At 34.1% G+C, this 20,441-nt stretch overlaps 1 pseudogene; it reads left to right on the top strand.

Moving 5' to 3' along the window:
* Positions 1 to 6,670: 6,670 nt before the first annotated feature.
* The window catches only part of LOC107956399 (metal transporter Nramp5-like), a 62,468-nt pseudogene continuing 48,697 nt past the window's right edge, over positions 6,671 to 20,441 (top strand).

Consider the following 20,441-nt stretch of genomic DNA (forward strand, 5'->3'; position numbering starts at 1 on the left):
CTGCCAACTCTAAATCATGAGTCAAATAATTTCCCTCATGAGGCTTAAGCTATCGTGATGCATATGCAACCACCTTACCCTCTTGCATTAACACGCAGCCCAAACCCACGTGTGATGCGTCACTGTACACAGTAAAATCATTCCCAGACTCCGGCTGAATTAACACAAGTGCTTCAGTCAGAACTTTCTTCAACTTCTCAAAAGCTTCCTGATGTTTCTTAGTCCATACAAACGGTACTCCTTTCCTTATGTGTTTTGTCAGAGGTGCTGCCATCACAGAAAAACCTTCCACAAACCTTCTGTAGTATCCTGCCAGTCCTAAAAAACTCCGTATTTCTGACATTGACCTAGGCGGCTTCCACTCCAAAATCGCTTCAATTTTCCGAGGGTCCACCCTAATTCCTTCAGCAGAAACCACATGACCTAGAAAAGCCACTTCTCGCAACCAAAATTCACACTTACTAAACTTTGCATACAGTTCCTTCTCTCTCAGCACTTGCAGCACAATACGTAGATGCTCCTTATGTTTCTCCTCGGTTTTCGAGTATACCAGAATATCATCGATGAAAACAACCACGAATCGGTCCAAGTAAGGTTGGAACACTCGATTCATTAGATCCATGAAAGCGGCAGGTGCGTTCGTCAACCCAAAAGGCATAACCAGGAACTCGTAATGACCATATCGAGTCCTGAATGCTGTCTTATGAATATCCACTTCCTTTACCCTTAACTGATGGTATCCAGATCGAAGGTCAATCTTGGAAAATACCGAAGCTCCTTTAAGCTAGTCGAACAGATCATCAATCCTTGGCAGTGGATACTTATTCTTAATCGTTAGTTTGTTCTACTGGCGATAATCAATGCACATCCGCATCGTACCATCCTTCTTTTTCACGAATAGCACCAGTGCTCCCCATGGAGACACGCTTGGCCTAATGAAGCCCCTATCCAACAACTCTTGAATTTGTGCCTTTAGCTTCACCAACTCCTTCGGTGCCATTCTATACGGTGCGATAGACACAGGTGCCGTTCCAGGTAATAAGTCGATTCCAAACTCCACTTCTTGGTTCGGAGGCAATCTTGGAAGCTCCTCCTGAAAAACATCTTGGAACTCCTTTACAGTCCTAACTTTATCCACTGTCAGTCCCTCCTCTTCCAACTAACTTACAAATGCCAATTAGGCCTCACAACCTTTCCGAATCCACTTTTCAGCTCTTAATGCCGACACCACATTGGACAAATAATCCCTTCTCTCACCTATCACCATAACCTCCTCATCCTTTGTAGTTCTTAACACCATTCGTTTAGCAGTACAATCCAGAGTCGCCTTATGCTTAACAAGCCAATCCATTCCCAGAATGAGGTCAAACTCTCCGAACGGTAACTCCATCAGATCTCCAGGAAAAAAACCTTGCCTTGAGTTTCTAAGGGTACATTCCAATACAGTTTGTCTACCCTAACCAAGTGACCCAAGGGACTTAGTACAGATACCCCACTCACAATCTCCTCAGAGCAGTCCAAGTCGTCCATAATCTGTTCTGTGGCCTCCAACCAATATTCCGCCACATTCGGGGCTATACCAGACAAGCCCTTAAAGATCTCCGTTCCGTTAGTTCCGAAGTCATTCTGAAATAGATCCCTGAATTTCGTTGCCCGAACTTGCTCCGGCAACCCTTTCCAGAACACGAAGCATTGCCTGTGACAGGGCATCATCCTCAGCGGCCCTATCATACGGCCCATTCTCATCCGTCGGTGGTGGTCGTGCTCCTCTAGTGGGTATGTGTTCAGAAGACGAAGATCCAGCTTGAGTACTACCTCGGCCTCGATCACGGCCTCTTCCCCGAGTAGCTCTCGTACTCATATCGATTTATCTTGATTACGAATTTTTATGCATCAATTCAATATTCCAGTGTTTATTACAGATGTTTTATGAATCAGACAGTAATTCAAAGTTTGTTTTCGCAGAATCGAAGTCTAGCTACAGTTTCAGTCTCTTATCAGATTTTCCTATGGTTATAGAATAATCCTATCTAGAGTATCCTAGTAGGGTTTCAGTACAGATAGATAATTCAGAAAAATATTCAGAAGAGTTCAGAGTAATACTTACAGGCTTGGGCCGGAGATTCGGAATGCCACCTTCAGAAGATCCAAATTTAAAAAAAAATCGAGAATTTCTTTATAATTTTTTTAATCTTTATTTTTGTAAACCCATTCCACAGTCGAATTGTTGCAACTGGGCTCTGATACCACTAAATGTAGCACCCCAAATCCGGCCCAGAAGTTATGGCCGGATCTAGCATGCCACATCAAAAACGTAAAAAAAAAATCCATTCTAAGTCTAGAAAATCGTACTTGATGTTCAAAAGATTAATTCATTAAGGATTAAAGTGAATGGAAGCTGTGCACCAGGTAGAAAACCGGAAAAGAGGTGGTGAGTCCATCGGACTGCTTAAGTACCAAGCTCCCTTTGGATCCAATCCTAGACATGCATACCGTCATTGCCACACCTTAACGTCATGGATATTTCTAGGAAACCGATTTGATTAAGTCATTTTTAGGAAAAGTGATTAATTTTGGAAAATACTTTCATTGCGGAAGCTTTGCTTATAGTCGTGTTATTTTGAAATCAACTGTTGTTTTTGAAAACGCGCCCTAAAGCTATCCAATTTCAACAGTTAAAATAAGTATTACCTATCTTAGTAATACATATTAAAAACCATCAAAAATAAATAAGCGGCCTTATTACATTTAAAAACCCAAAACTTCAAACGTAAATAAAAGATGTCCAGTTCACCAGAAGAAAATCAAACTTTCAGAACGGGTGGCCACTCCGAATTCCTTCACAGCTCCAAGCCCACTATGGTTGGGATTTCCTGCGTGGATGAAAATAAAAAGGGTGAGTTTGGGGAAACTTAGTGTGTAAGGAAAACCCATTCAAAGCCCAAGTCAGCTCAAGCCCATTGGGCCTAAGCCCATTCAGGTAACAGTGATACTGGGCCAGAGCCCTTTTCAGATTACAATAAACTGGGCCTTAGCCCCTTATTCAGATAACAGTATGGCCCATAGGCCCATTTCAAAATACATGCAACATCAGTAAACTTATGCAAGCCCATTTGGGGAGACTACTCAACCCACCAACCACTACACTCCACTCGTACCAGCCATACACTCCATGTGGGGAATAGCTCAACCCACCCAGCCCAACACTCCACAGTTGCAGCCTTGCTGCTCAGTTAACAGTAAATTGAGGCAAAGCCTCCAGTACGTGGACAAGCAACTTTCAGTACTTCCTCCGTCAATATCCCAGTCCCATGCATCAGATAATAACAACATGGCATGCAGTAAATAACAATAGTCAAACATGCATTTAGGTCAATTTAACCCTAGGGGTATTTCGGTAATTTATCTACTAGGGGTAAAATTGTAAATTTTCCACTTTTTAAAGGTATTTCAGTAATTTATCTATTTTAGGGTTTTTCATGCATATTCCTACTTTTCACGTACTAACAGAATCACGTATCGAGGGTCCTTACCGAATTGGGCCCGTTGGCCCATCATTCCAATTTTGGCCCATTAAGCCCAAAAATATCGAGGGCACAGAAATCATGCATTTTGCAGTCCAAACATTGCAGCTTACCAAAAACATTAATCGATTTACCTCACGAGCATTTGCACACTCACAGATCTACAAAATACCGGTTTTCGGCATTTCGACTTTTCAGCTTTTGCCGATCTAGACTAAGAAAGAGTGTGTTAGTTACACACCTGTTTGCGACGATATGCTGACGAGATCCACACACGAACTGCCTACAATTGGATTACTAACACGTTAATCTAACTATTCAAATACGAACTACGTATTAACCCCTTACAATATTCGGCCAACCACACCTACAGATCATAGTAAGCTTATAAGAAATCAATAAGCAACTCATTAACAAATTTTTGTCAATGTTTACCACATAATCATAATTTCACTGCAAGCTGTCTTCTTGAGCAACAGTCACTAAATCATTTATAACTGGAGCTACGAATCTCCAAATCAAGTGTCGTTAATTTTTCCTGAAAATAGACTCATATATCTTCTATCCATAAAATTTTCAGAATTTTTGGTTTGGTTAATCAATACCAGATTTTTCTCAAAGTTTCGCAGGTTTCACTGTTTGACTAATCTGACCACTCTTCATTACAAATAGAATTTCTCATTGTACAGAATTCAAAATATGTTCTCGTTTATTTCATTTGAAACTAGACTCAACAAGCTTTAATTACATAATTTATTTAGCTTCTAATTCATCTCCCATAGTTTATGGTGATTTTCCAAAGTCATGTTACTGCTACTATCCCAAGCAGATTTATTACCAAATTCACTCTTTCACACATATCTTGCATACTTGTTATTTAAACATGTATATCACCAATCAATCATCACATATCTATGATTTTACTTAAGTATAATCTCCATTTCATCATTTTAAAGCACAACATGTTAGCTGATTTTTCCCTTTAACATCTAAGGCACATGCATGCTTATTTGTTTGGTTCAACTTCACCTATCTTCCATTTTTTCATCAAAAGAACATGAAACAACAACCATTTCCTTCATTTTAATTCATGACTAAATGCTCACAACACAACTAAAAATCAAAATATACTTCAAGAGTTAAGGTAGAATCAAGAAGAACTCATGAACCTCAAAATAAAAGCAAGGTACCAAGAACTTACCTTCAATTTTCCTCCTCCTAATGACCGAATACTCAAGAGCTTTCTCCTCTCCTTTCTCTTCTCTAACTTTCAGCTATGATGAACAAAGATGGACAAAACTTTGTTCTTTTCACCCCTTTTTCTTTTAATAAAACTTCATATTTTATCCATTTAATTCTTTAATACAAAAGACATGAAATTCTTATCATGAAACATTTACCTAACCCATTATCATGGAACATTTACCTAACCTATTATCAATTTGTATCAATTTGTACCATAAATTATGGATATCAAGTGTACATTTTGTCTACAACAACATGATGGCTGGCCACTTCATGTAAAATGGGAGGTTTGTCATGCAAATCCTCCTATTTTGCACTCTTATTTATTTGGCCACTTTAATTTAGCCTATAGCATTTTTAAACATTTTCACATAGGTTCTATTTCATAATTTCACCCCCTTTTTCTTATGGAACAAAAATTAACTAAAATTGTCGGGTTCTATCTTAAGTTTGGGCTTTCTAGAGTCCCAGTAACATAATTAAACATATGCCAACATTCACAGGATTCCCGAAAATTGGGGCGTTACATCCAACCTAGCATAGGAATAGAAGTAGAAAAATGTGGTGGCATATATTATGCTTGTGTGAAGATGATAGTGTTAGAATACGCACTAGAATAATACAGTACATACTGACTGGTAGGTAGTGCGGGCATCGGCGCCGGTTGTTGTGTGGGCTCTGATGATGGACTTGCCTAGCAAGTCCTTGGATTTAAAGGGGGCCATCGTGGCCACCTCGTATGGAGATGCCGACCACTCTCTTCTTCCCAATACAAATATGGCTTGTCATGGATTCTAAACCATGACATGTACTTCAGATCGCATCCTAACTCTGGAACGACAATAGGTTCATGAGTAGGTAAGAAATCATACCAATTATTCCACATGTTGATATGTTGGGAGTGGAATACTGGCGAATTCTCATCCGGCCGCCCTTACAAGTCGATAAGATGTAGATTGTCAAGGTCTTGAGGTGCCACGGGAATATGTTGTTAGAATTCAAACTGCCACAACACTTTATTGGTATCATGTATCTCGACAGTAGTGTACACTACCAATGGCACCTTCACATGCCAGGTGTTCTGTTCACAAAGAATTCCTTAGGGATGACTTCTCGAATTGCCAGATCCTTGTATGGTATCCGTTTAAACTATATTAACATAATAAAAACATTATTTATATATATTACTAAATTTAAATAAATAGATACCTCATCTTCTGATCGTTGGTCTGACGTAAGCCGTATATCTTGAAGCTTAGTAGATAATCTCATGTGACTCGACCCATGGTTTCACCTATTAAAATAACTTATTAGCATAATAATTTAAATTTAAATCAATTTTATTATGCTAATATCTAATGAATTTTACCTTGTTATGAGTAGGAATGTATACAGGTAATTCACTCGAGGACGTAAAAATAGCAATCGATATCACGCCCATGATTGCAATAGTAGCATGGAACCACCAATTTTGATTTTTCGGGGTTGCATTGCCTAACACATCTCCCAATACAATATCATAAAATCGGCGGACCCCCAATTGAATTCGTCCACTTCTCTAAAGTCGACAAGTTTCAGCAACCACCTTAGATGGATGAGTGTTCGTGACTTGTCCGGCATTAGGATAAACCCGATGATCTGAAGGATGTATGCCTTAATGTATCATACTCTTTTGACTTCAGTCGAGTCTTCATCTAGCCCCACAAAATTTCTTTGTAACCAACTCATTTCGGTCCGATCTCCGTAAATCGTTTCTAGAACCAAACCCAAAAGTACATTGTATACGCCTCCCCAATTTATAGAGTGAATAGACTCGGTGACTATCAACCCATCCACTGGTACCCCCAACCGTAAATGCACGTCCTCCAAAGTGATAGTACACCCGCGGCATAGAAGATGAAATGTGTGCTTCTCAGGTCTCCATCTCTCCTCCTACGCGCTTACGAGTTTCAGGTCCAACTTATATCTCCGACCTACAAGGGCCACATGCCAAAAATCGACTTCTCTCAAGTATGGTTCAATCAACGGTGATGGAGGAGCGGGTAGGTTACGAATATAGCATTGTAAAATTCGATCTTCCGCCTATTTACGTAAAAAATATGAAAAATATTAAGTTAAAATATAAAAATGAAATAAAAAATTATACAAAATAGAAATTTATTAAAAAACATTATTATCATTTGCAATTGATTACGGAGAGAACCGACCATTTCTAATTATAGAACAAAAATTAATTTTTTTATAAAAAAATTATTTTCAGAAAATATTAATAAAAAATATAATCTAGATAGAAATAGAATTTTATAATAACTTTAAGAGAGAATTTGAGAGAATTTTGAGAGTGGTTTGATAATTTTAAAAGAGTTGTGAGAAATGAGTAAGGATGGGAGGTTTATAGGGGGGCAACAACTATTTTAATTAGCCGTTGGAAAGTAGACAATAGGGGGGGAACATGTTCAGCTAGAAGCGTTTTTCTACATTTCACCTGAAAACGCTAAGCGTTTTCCCTAAATCGGCCTATTCTTGTAATTATTCCAAAAATTGGTCTAATATAGTAAATTTAAAAAATTGTGACAATTGTTGATAATTAAGTCAAATATCTTGATCTTGAAAAACTAGACACCATAACACAACTCATCTTTACAATATTTTATAGGTATAATTACGTCTTTAACCCTCCAACCTTATAAAAAAAATTTCTAACCATTCATTTAATTTTTGGTCCTTTTAGTCATTAAATTTGCGTTATTTGTCAAATTACCCTCAAAATGAACAAAAAAGTTAATATATATGTTAACTTTGTTGATATGACATACGAATGAATTGCAACCACATTAGCAATTAATTTTTTAAATATAAAAATTAAAAAAAAACGTAAAAAGTTAAAACATTAAAACATTAAAAATTATAAAAAATAATGTTTTAAAATTTTAAAAATCAATTAATTGTTAACGTGGCTCACACGTGGATACCATGTCAGCAAAGTTAACAGACGTTAATTTTTCATCCATTTTAGGGTGATTTGACAAACAATTCAAGTTCAAGGGTTAAAAAAAGAAAAATTAAATGAAAAGATTAAATAATTTTTCCTTTACAAAATTAGAGAGTTAAATAATTCATTATATCTTATTTCATATTCCATCATTATGTTTTGTTTGTCTATATACAAGGTTTAGATATTTACACTCTTTTTAAAATTTAAAAAAAAAAACTTGGACCCCCGTTGAAAATCACGTAAATAATAAATTTAAATTTTTTAAAATTTTGAATTTTTTTTTACATATTTCCTTAATTTTAATACATTCTTTAGATTTTAAAATTTTAAAAAAAAAATTATTTTTTGGATATTTGATTTAGAATTAGGACCAATTCAACAAAAAATGTTAAGGGTTAAATTCGTTGATTTGTTTAGAATTAGGATTAAATTGATAAAATGTGTAAAATTTGAAGGCTAAACTTATAATTCCAATCAAAAGTAAGATAAATTGGTGTCATGATTAATTAAACTTAGTTACTCATTTTTTAAATTGACAGGAACTAAATTATTTTATTTAAAAAAATCAATTTACTTAATATCGAAATCGAGAGAGATCGAAGAGATTTTCTTACCAAAAGTTCTCAAAACTAAATTATTTAAGTCTTGGACATACATATTTAAGTCGGACAGCTTATCAAACTTACCTAAGAGGATTTCCAGCTTCTTCAATCCACAAACCTCTTTTCCCCTTATCAATGTATTGCCAACAGTCATGTCTTGAAGACAAGAAAGTTAAGATAATACTTCATCTGTAATCTAATTCAGCTTCTTAGTTTCGTACAGATTTAGGTGCTTACGACTCGTTAAGTTTTACATCCCATGAGGGACTTCCTTAATTTTTGTACCCCTACGATCCAACTCCTCCAAAACTACAAGTTTTGAGATGGCAACATAAGATTTGTCCATGTGTCAAGTGATGCCAGATTTTAACACCATTAAAGTTAAGTACTAGATTGATAGACAGAATTAAAGTTCAAGTACCAAAATCGATATTTTAAAAGTATAAGTAACACGTTAAATGTGACACCCCAATTTTCGGGAATTCTGTGAATGTTGGCATAGGTTTAATTATGTTTGTGGGCCTCTAGAAGGCCCAAGCTTAAGATAGAACCCTGCAATTTTAGTTAATTTTTGTTCCATAAGAAAAAGGGGGTGAAATTATGAAATAGGACCTATGTGAAAATGTTTGAAAATGCTATAGGCTAAATTGAAGTGGCCAAATAAATAGGAGTGCAAAATAGGAGGATTTGCATGACAAACCTCCCATTTTACATGAAGTGGCTAGCCATCACGTTGTTGTAGACAATATGAGCACTTGATATCTATAATTCATGGTACAAATTGATAATGGGTTAGGTAAATGTTCCATGATAATGAGTTAGGTAAATGTTCCATGATAATGGTTTAGGTAAATGTTCCATGATGGGTATTTCATGTCTTTTGTATTAAAGAATTAAATGGATGAAATATAAAATTTTATTAAAAGAAAAAGGGGTGAAAAGAACAAATTTTTGTCCATCTTTGTTCATCATAGCCTAAAGTTAGAGAAGAGAAAGGAGAGGAGAAAGCTCTTAAATGTTCGGTCACTTGGGGAAGAAAATTTAAGGTAAGTTCATGGTAGTTTGCTTCTATCTTGATGTTCATGAGTTCTTCTTGATTCTACCTTAACTCTTGAAGCATATTTTGGTTTTTAGTTGTGTTGTGAGCATTTAGTCATGAATTAAAATGAAGGAAATGGTTGTTGTTTCATGTTCTTTTGATGAAAAAATGGAAGATAGGTGAAGTTGAGCCAAACAAATGAGCATGCATGTGCCTTAGATGTTAAAGGGAAAAATCAGCTAACATGTTGTGCTTTAAAATGATGAAATGGAGATTATACTTAAGTAAAATCATAGATATGTGATGATTGATTCGTGATATACATGTTTAAATAACAAGCATGCAAGTTAGGTGTGAAAGAGTGATTTGGTAATAAATCTGCTTGGGACAGCAGCAGTAACGTGACTTTGGAAAATCACCATAAATTGTGGGAGATGAGTTAGAAGCTGCATAAATTATGTAATTAAATATTAATGAGTCTAGTTTCAAATGGAATAAACTAGAACATATTTTGAATTCTGTACAATGAGAAATTTGATTTGTAATGAAGAGTGGTCAGATTAGTCAAACAGTGACACATGGGAAACTTTGAGAAAAATCTGGTATTGATTGGCTAAACCAAAAATTCTGAAAATTTTATGGATAGAAGATATATGAGTCTATTTTCAAGGAAAATTAACGGAACTTGATTTGGAGTTTCGTAGCTCCAGTTATAAATGATTTAGTGACTGTTGCTTAGGAAGACAGCTTGCAGTGAAATTATGATTATGTGGTAAACATTGACAAAAATTTGTTAATGAGTTGCTTATTGTTTTCTTATAAGCTTACTATGATCTGTAGGTGTGGTTGGCCGAATATTGTAAGGGGTTAATACGTAGTTTGTATTTGAATAGTTAGATTAACGTGTTAGTAATCCAATTGTAGGCGGTTCGTGTGTGGATCTCGTCAACATATCGTCGCAAACAGGTGTGTAACTAACACCATTTTTCTTAGTCTGGATCGGCAAAAGTCGAAAAGCTGAAATGCCGAAAACCGGTATTTTTTTAGATTTGCGAGTGTGCGAATGCTCGTGAGGTAAATCGATTAATGTTTTTGGTAAGCTGCAAAATTTGGACTGCAAAGTGCATGATTTCTGTGCCATCGATATTTTTGGGCTTAATGGGCCAAAATTGGAATGATGGGCCAACGAGCCCAATTCGATAAGAACCCTCGGTACGTGATTCTGTTAGTACGTGAAAAGTAGGAATATGCATGAAAAACCCTAAAATAGATAACTTACTGAAATACCTTTAAAAGTGGAAAATTTATAGTTTTACCCCTAGTAGATAAATTACCAAAATACCCCTAGGGTTAAATTGACCTAAATGCATGTTTGACTGTTGTTATTTACTGCATGCCATGTTGTTATTATCTGATGCATGGGATTGGGATATTGACCGAGAAAGTACTGAAAGTGGCTTGTCCACGTACTGGAGGCTTTGCCTCAATTTACTGTTAACTGAGCAGCAAGGTTGCAACTGTGGAGTGTTGGGCTGGGTGGGTTGAGCTATTCCCCACATGGAGTGTAGGGCTGGTACGGGTGGAGTGTAGTGGTTGGTGGGTTGAGTAGTCTCCCCAAATAGGCTTGCATATGTTATTGATGTTGCATGTATTTTGAAATGGGCCTATGGGCCATACTGTTATCTGAATTAAGGGCTAAGGCCCAGTTTATTGTAATCTGAAAAGGGCTCTGGTCCAGTACCACTGTTACCTGAATGGGCTTAGGCCCAATAGGCTTGAGCTGACTTGGGCTTTGAATGGGTTTTCCTTACACACTGAGTTTCCCCAAACTCACCCCTTTTATTTTCATCCACGTAGGAAATCCCCAACCATAGTGGGCTTGGAGCTGTGAGGAAATTCGGAGTGGCCACCCGTTCTGAAAGTTTGATTTTCTTCTGGTGAACTGGGCATCCTTTTATTTACGTTTGAAGTTTTGGGTTTTTAAATGTAATAAGGCCGCTTAATTATTTTTGATGGTTTTAATATGTATTACTAAGATAGGTATTACTTATTTTAACTGTTGAAATTGGATAGCTTTAGGGCGAGTTTTCAGAAACAAAATTGATTTCAAAATAACACGACAACAAGCAAAGCTTCCGCAATGAAAGTATTTTCCAAAATTAATCACTTTTCCTAAAAATGACTTAATCAAACCGGTTTCCTAGAAATATCCATGACGTTAAGGTGTGGCAATGGCGGTATGCATGTTTAGGATTGGATCCGAAGGGAGCTTAGTACTTAAGCAATCCGATGGACTCACCACCTCTTTTCCGGTTTCCTACCTGGTGTACAGCTTCCATTCATTTTAACCTATAATGAAATTATCTTTTAAAACACTATGTAAGTTTTTCTGGATCAACAATATAAAATGTTTTGAACGCTTCGATGTGGCATGTCGGATCCGGTCATAACGTCTGGGCTGGGTTTGGGGTGTTACAAAATTTCAACCTCCCCCAACTTTTAATCCCCTTGACACACAACATAATATGGGGAAAGGCCCTCTTGTAAACCCCCAAAAAAAATCACCTTTGACGGCCTCTTTTTACAGTACAAATTTGAAGGTGAGAAGTGAACGACATCATTGACCAAGAACCCTGGAGCCATCATCGCTTAGGCTTGGGCGGAATTCATAAACTGATAAAAAGAGGCAGAGAGTACTCTACTCGATGGGATCCAAGGTTTCAGGTCGAAGAAGATTCCTGTTAACGTCCATGCACAACGTTGCATAAGATTGCTTTGTTGATTCTCGGTTTCGTATTTCAAAATTTCCCCCCAAAAAATGACTTTCTTATTGTTTTTTTTTTTGGTGATCTAGAAACACGAAATGATTAGCAAAGAGAAAGGGATGGTGGGGGAGAGGGAGAGGGGAGGATTCTTGTAAGGTAAGAGATTGGGGATGGTGTAGAGGCCACCGTTGATAAATCAAAAGTGACCTGGGTAGGGAATTTTTTTCTCTATTTTTCTTTATTCTTGTTCTTCTTCTACTGCAAGTTAAGTTAAAGGAGGATGCTATAGAGGCTGCCGCTTTCATGTGGGATACCAACATGGCAAGTTAATGAGCCACCTCAACTTTCTATTACGTCTGTAATGTCTATATGTCTATAACGTGGGATGTTGTAGGACTAAATTTATTGAAGTTTAGATTTAAAATCAAATTGATAGAATGTATCAACATTGGAGGATTAAATTTTTTATTTGTCCAATAAAAAATGGCACACATTAAACTTCCATTATTGAGTTAAATTAAGAAGAAAATGATTATAATATTTAATTTTAAAAACTTAATAACTGAATGACTAAAATAGAACTTATAATTGACCCTTTTAAAAATTAATAATCTAAAAAGAAATTATTCAAACTGAAATTATTCATATTAGAATAAATTAAATGATATTTTAAGATGAAGCTATGATGGTAATTACAAAGAGTATAAATATAATTATATGTACAAATAGAATTCTAACCAAAAACTATCCAACATTGAAAAGATACAATAACTCTATAATAATCTAAAACTTAAAAACACATCACATTAAATAGGAAAAAACCCCAAATAAACTAGACTTCTTTAAAATATAAATTATGCTAATCCAAATCAAATGAGTTAATTTTCCCATCGCAAATTAATATCAACATTATCATGTAACATCAAATACAAAAAGACAATAGTGTGAACCATAAAATTGGAATTTTCAAGCTTTAATTTTAGATTCCTTTTCATCCTTGCAACGCCATTTTAGAAATATATTAATTTGCATACTAGTATGTTATGTGGGTTAATTGTATATATTAATATTAAGTCAATTATGTTATACTTTTTATTAAAAAAACTGTATTAATTGTTTCTGATTTCAGTAATAATTTGAATAGGAAATCTAAAAAACTGTAATATCATAATTTTAAAAACTTAATTTAAAAAAAAACCTAATTTTTAAAAACTTGATAATTTAAATTTAAATCAATTTAAACCATAACACATATGTGATAAAAAAAAATGAAAACCCTCCGCATAGCAATATCTTGTAAAATGATATATTGTAATAAGAAAAGGAATGTGAAAACGCTAAAAAAGTCATTCGTCCCAACCTTATGTTTTCCTAGAGTTTCATAGCAGCCTTCCTTGACTATATATTTATTTCAAACTAAGCCTGAATGGTGGTGATGGCTATGGTGAATGGATCAGTTTGGTTGAGATGTCTGTCGGGCTATGGTTTTGTTTGTGGCTGGTTGGGAGGCAGCCGAATAGCAATGATTCATAGTTGAAGCTGGAAAGCTATAGCAACGGGGATGATGGGAAGCTATAGCAATGGAAGCTTTTGGGGCTGTAATAGTTAGGGGTAAACAAAATTCGATTTAATTCAAAAAAATTAAAAAAATTCGAGTTAATCGAATCAAATTATTTGAATTATTCGAGTCAACTTAGATAAGTAATTCGTGTTTCGAGTTTGAATCGAGTTGAATTTTACAATTCAAAAAATTCGAATAATTTGAATAACACAGATTGGTGTAAATACCCTTTTGGTCCCTATCAAGTTTGAAAATAAGCAAATTGATCTCTCAACAAAAACTACAAAAAATTCAAAATAATTCTTAACATTCAAAATATTTATAAAATTTATATTATTAAAAAATTATAAATATTTCAAAAAAAATCTAATATATATATAAATAAAGTTAAAAAATAAAAAAATTTCTAAAGTAATAATTTTGGGACCTAAATAAGTTAATTAATAATTTAAGTTTATTATACTAAAATATTTTTTATTATTTTGCTTCGAAAAAAGTTTCAGATATATATGATTTCAAATTTATATGCTTTAATTTTGGATTAGTTATACCATAACAAGATTTTAATTTGACATATTTAATTGAACTCTAACGTTTCACTCAATTCGATTTGACTCAAATTTCATTTCACTTTAATCATTTCGAAAAAATTTCAAATTAAGTTAGGATGATAAAATAGATTTCGTCAACTCAAAACTTTTTCACTTGATTCGATCGAACGCTCACCCCTAAATTTGAGTAACCAAAGTTAGTCAAGTATTGCGTACGGTTACTTGCAGAAATTGCTGCTGATATACCTGAAAGTCTGCTACGTGCAAATATAACTCAAGACCAATATAAATATACATGAAGAAATAAAAAAATAAACAAAATTTATGCATAAATCATAATGAATGTTCAAGGTGTGTTTTCATGCATTTAGTTGTATATATTTGTTGCAGTTATTGGGACAACCTTTGCACTAAATATATTGCTTAACATCCCAGTGTGGGTTTGAGTTCTTTGCACTGATTTAAGCACTCTCCTCCTTGGCCTGCAAAGATGTGGGGTATTTTATTATTTTAAATTATTCTCACTATAATATAAAGTCGAACTACATTTTTTGTTTCATGGAAATAAACTAAGTATATTAATATGATTAAAATGGATAAGCATATGATTACTTTAGATTTCTTGATAAGCCTTACTGCATATATATTTTATGATAGTTTTAAAATTTTAATTTCACCTTTTCACACAACTCAGTTGCCCACATGTTACTGTGATTATTAAGTTGTTTTCAAATGAAAATGTTGTCGTTATATCTGTCGTAACCATTTTTTTAAAAAACGGGAATTAACTTAGATTTTGAAAATGAAAACGAATAGGGGAATCACCACCAATCCTTTTTGATGAGGTGTGATCGGGTCACCTTAAATTAATGATTTTAGTAAAAGTTAAGATTTACTAAAGCGATAATTTTTGGTCTACGAAAAATTTGAAAAATGAGTTCGGGAGTTGGTTACGCACGAGGAAGGATTAGCACCCTGAATACTCCCAAAATTTGGTGCCTAGTTGATTAATTAGTGTCTTAGTGTCAAAGATTGAAAACTTGAAAGGCTTTGAAATATGATCCTTCTTTATAAAAATGCTCAAGTGTTAAAGACCTTCTCGTCTCAAAATATAAAATGTCACATCCAGTAAGTTAGGACACGACATCTTGAATTTTCGAGAGCGAGCTTGCATTTTATATAAAATTTGTGTATTTTAACTTATTAAAAGGGTATTCGATTATTTAGACTAAACGAGAGAAATCAAAACCCAGTAAGTTAGGGCACGTTTTCTCGAATTCTCAATGTAGCGACGTAAAAATTTACTTTCGGTCGCTAATTGTGGCGATTTAATGAAAACTTGAAAACTGATGTTTGATTTTGAAATAAAGAGGGGAGTCGCCACCGATCCTTTTTCCTTGGTGTGATCGGACACCTATAAATTTATTTTTAAAACAAAAAGAAGGCCGAGTTTAGGTCTATGTTAAAATCCAGAGAAAAAGTAGGGTTCGTGTAGCACCCCAAACCCGGCCCAGACGTTAAGGCCAAATCCGACGTGCCACTTTGAAGTCAAAAACCCGTGTTCCCTTTTTAGTGTTTTAAAAAGCCGAATTTTGTCAAACTAACCAAGTGAATGGAAGCTGGGCACCAGGTAGGTATCCATAACAGAGGAGGTGAGCCATGAAGGCTGCTTAAGTACCAAGCTCTCCGATTGGATCCAATCCTAGACATGTCCACATCTATTGCCACACTTGGTTATAACAAGTTGAAATTTCTTTGAGTGGTTATCTTTGGTAAATTGGATATTCGTGTCATCGTGTTATTTTAAAAAAAATATCGTTTTGAAATCGTGCCCTAAGTCTAGCCCATTTGGATTATTATCCATCAATTTAAAGTTGTTTAAAATAATATAATCCCAGAAAATCAAAGAAGAAAATAAAGTTAAAATGGCCTTATTACAACCCAAAACTTAAATAGTAATTAAAAATAACTTAAGAAAACCAGTCTCTTTTTCAAACCCAAAAGTGTTCACAATGGCCACTCTGAATCCCCTCCGGCTCCAAGTCACCCACATCAAGGCTCACCTACAAGGTTAAAGAAGGGGTGAGTTTGGGGAAACTCAGTGTGTAAGGAAAACCCATTCAAAGCCCAAGTCAGCTCAAGCCCATTGGGCCTAAGCCCATTCAGGTAACAGTGGTACTGGGCCAGAGCCCTTTTCAGATTACAATAAACTGGGCCTTAGCCCCTTATTCAGATAACAGTGTGGCCCATAGGCCCATTTCAAAATACATGCAACATCAGTAAACATATGCAAGCCCATTTGGGGAGACTACTCAACCCACCAACCACTACACTCCACCCGTACCAGCCATACACTCCATGTGGGGAATAGCTCAACCCACCCAGCCCAACACTCCACAGTTGCAGCCTTGCTGCTCAGTTAACAGTAAATTGAGGCAAAGCCTCCAGTACGTGGACAAGCCACTTTCAGTACTTCCTCCGTCAATATCCCAGTCCCATGCATCAGATAATAACAACATGGCATGCAGTAAATAACAATAGTCAAACATGCATTTAGGTCAATTTAACCCTAGGGGTATTTCGGTAATTTATCTCCTAGGAGTAAAACTGTAAAATTTCCACTTTTAAAGGTATTTCAGTAATTTATCTATTTTAGGGTTTTCATGCATATTCCTAACTTTCACATACTAACAGAATCACTACCGAGGGTTCTTACCGAATTGGGCCCGTTGGCCCATCATTCCAATTTTGGCCCATTAAGCCCAAAAATATCGAGGGCACAGAAATCATGCACTTTGCAGTCCAAACATTGCAGCTTACCAAAAACATTAATCGATTTACCTCACGAGCATTCGCACACTCGCAAATCTACAAAATACCGATTTTCGGCATTTCGGCTTTTCGACTTTTGCCGATCTAGACTAAGAAAGAGGGTGTTAGTTACACACTTGTTTACGACGATATGTTAACGAGATCCACACACGAACCGCCTACAATTGGATTACTAACACGTTAATCTAACTATTCAAATACAAACTACGTATTAACCCCTTACAATATTCGACCAACCACACCTACAGATCATAGTAGCCTTATAAGAAATCAATAAGCAACTCATTAACAAATTTTTGTCAATGTTTACCACATAATCATAATTTCACTGAAAGCTGTCTTCCTAAGCAACAGTCACTAAATCATTTATAACTGGAGCTACGAAATTCCAAATCAAGTTTCGTTAATTTTACCTGAAAATAGACTCATATATCTTCTATCCATAAAATTTTCAGTATTTTTGGTTTATCCAATCAATACCAGATTTTTCTCAAAGTTTCCCATGTTTCACTGTTTGACTAATCTAACCACTCTTCATTACGAATCAAATTTCTCATTGTACAGAATTCAAAATATGTTCTTGTTTATTTCATTAGAAACTAGACTCAATAAGCTTTAATTACGTAATTTATTCAGCTTCTAATTCATCTCCCACAATTTATGGTGATTTTCCAAAGTCACATTACTGTTGCTGTCCCAAGCAGATTTATTACCAAATCACTCTTTCATACACCTATCTTGCATGCATGTTATTTAAACATGTATATCACCAATCAATCATCACATATCTATGATTTTTACTTAAGCATAATCTCCATTTCATCATTTTAAAGCACAACATGTTAGCCGATTTTTCCCTTTAGCATCTAAGGCACATGCATGATCATTTGTTTGGCTCAACTTCACCTATCTTCCATTTTTCATCAAAAGAACATGAAACAACAACCAAAAACTAAAATATGCTTCATGAGTTAGGGTAGAATCAAGAAGAACTCATGAACATCAAGATAGAAGCAAAGTACCAAGAACTTACCTTCAATTTTTCCCTCTCCTAGTGACCGAATATTCAAGGGTTTCCTCCCCTATTTTCTCTCTCTCTCAAATTCAGCTATGAAGAACAAAGAATGAACAACAACCTTCCTTTACTTCCTTTTGTTATTCTTATCACTCAACATTTTATGACACATAAATGATATACTAATATTTGTGCCATACTCATGCCATAATTCCAATAAAAATATGCCCATAATGCTTATCATGCCCATCATCCATTAACTATTAAAATCCTAATGCCCATCATTCATTAACTATTAAAATGCTAAAATGCATACATTATCAACTATCCATCACCTTGGCTGGCCACTACATTAAAAGTGGGGAATTTGACATGCAAATCCTCCTATTTTGCACTACTATTTATTTGGCCACTACAAATTAGCCTATAGCATTTTCAAATATTTTCACATAGGTCCTATTTCATAATTTCAGTCCCTTTTTCTTATGGAACAAAAATTAACTAAAATTAGCGGGTTCTATCTTAAGCTTGGGCTGTCTAGAGGCCCACTAACATAATTAAACCTATGCCAACATTCACAGAATTCTCAAAAATTGGGGCGTTACAGTTCGGGAGTCGGTTACGCACGAGGAAGGTATTAGCACCCTCGTGACGCCCAAAATTGGTATCTTATTAAAGACGTATTGTCTTGATTTTCAAAATTGCAAGTTCAAAGTAACATTTAATCGTGATCCAATTGAAAAGACGAGAAATTTTAATTTTTATGTTTCTGAGAAGGACATACCGTTTTAACACGAGTCACTTGATATTCACCCAACCTAGCGATGAAATAGATGACATAGTGTTTAAATCGGTACGTTGCCTTGATTATTGAAATTAATTAAAACATGTGAAAAAAATTTTATAAAGTAAGAATTTAAAATAAATTATTGATACAAACAATGACATTATTAATGAGAAATGTTAACATGGAGCATTAGAGCATTAGAAAAACAATAACAATGATATTTACAAAAGAAATAAAAACAAAGACAAATCATGAACAAATACAAAATATACTTAGTAATAATAATATAAAATAATATGTACATAAGATAACATAAAAAAATATATGCAACTAATACATCATAAAAATACATATACAATTAATAATATGAGAAATACATACATAATGTAAAGTTAAAAATAATGTCCATAAAGTAGTTACAATATAATATATATGTATATATATTCATAAGATAATATGTAAAAATGTAATATAGCATTAGAAATATACATATGTCATGTATAAAGATATAATATTGAAAAGATATGTATACGTAATACATATGTAATAAAAACATGCATATATATATATTATAGTACTAAAATATTTACATAATATATGCCTAGTAGAGATGATAATAATGTTTTAAAAAAACTATAAATATTACATAAATATACACACATATACGTATATATATAAAAAATGTACGTAATGATAATAAAAAAAAGATACATACTATATATATGTACACATAATATAGTTATTTAAGAGAATTTATACAATGTATAATATTAAGAATATATAACAATACGGTATTAAAAACAATATGCATATATAACATAGTATTTAAGAATGTATACATAATATGATACAAAATTCATACATGGAATAGTATAAGGAACATATAACTAATGATATTAAATATATATACATAATATGTATAAAGTATATATAATATACCTACATTATAAGTGATAGTAAAAAAATTCATACATTATATAAGTATGTACATATATATATACAAAATAATATTAGAAATATACCATATAGTATTAGAAATATACATAATATATACATATTAGGAATAATAATAATTGTTAATGAGATTACCTAAATATATTCATACATATATTAAAAATATATATATAACAACACATGATAATAATAATAATAATAATGATAAGAATAATAAGAATAATAATAATATTAATATACGTAATGACAAATAAAATAATAAATAATATATTAAAAAGGCAAAAATAATATAGAAACCTAATTAAATCTGGAAAAAAGGACTAAATTCGAAGTAAAAATAAAGTTTTGGGGCGAATTTGAAAATAAAAGGAAGAGAAGGGGCTTATTTGAACACTCGAGAAATGTAAAGGGACCAAAACCGTAATATTCCCAGTCATTAAAACGCTGTGCATGCACGGGGACTAAATTGAAAACATCAGAAAATTATGTGACCAAATTAAAAACATGAAAGACTTAATTGCAAAACATTTAAAAAGCGGAGGGGTTAAATGCGCAAATAACCCCTCCCTTA

Source organism: Gossypium hirsutum, chromosome A11 (genome assembly GCF_007990345.1).
Source record: "Gossypium hirsutum isolate 1008001.06 chromosome A11, Gossypium_hirsutum_v2.1, whole genome shotgun sequence".
NCBI classification, from domain to species: Eukaryota; Viridiplantae; Streptophyta; class Magnoliopsida; order Malvales; family Malvaceae; genus Gossypium; species Gossypium hirsutum.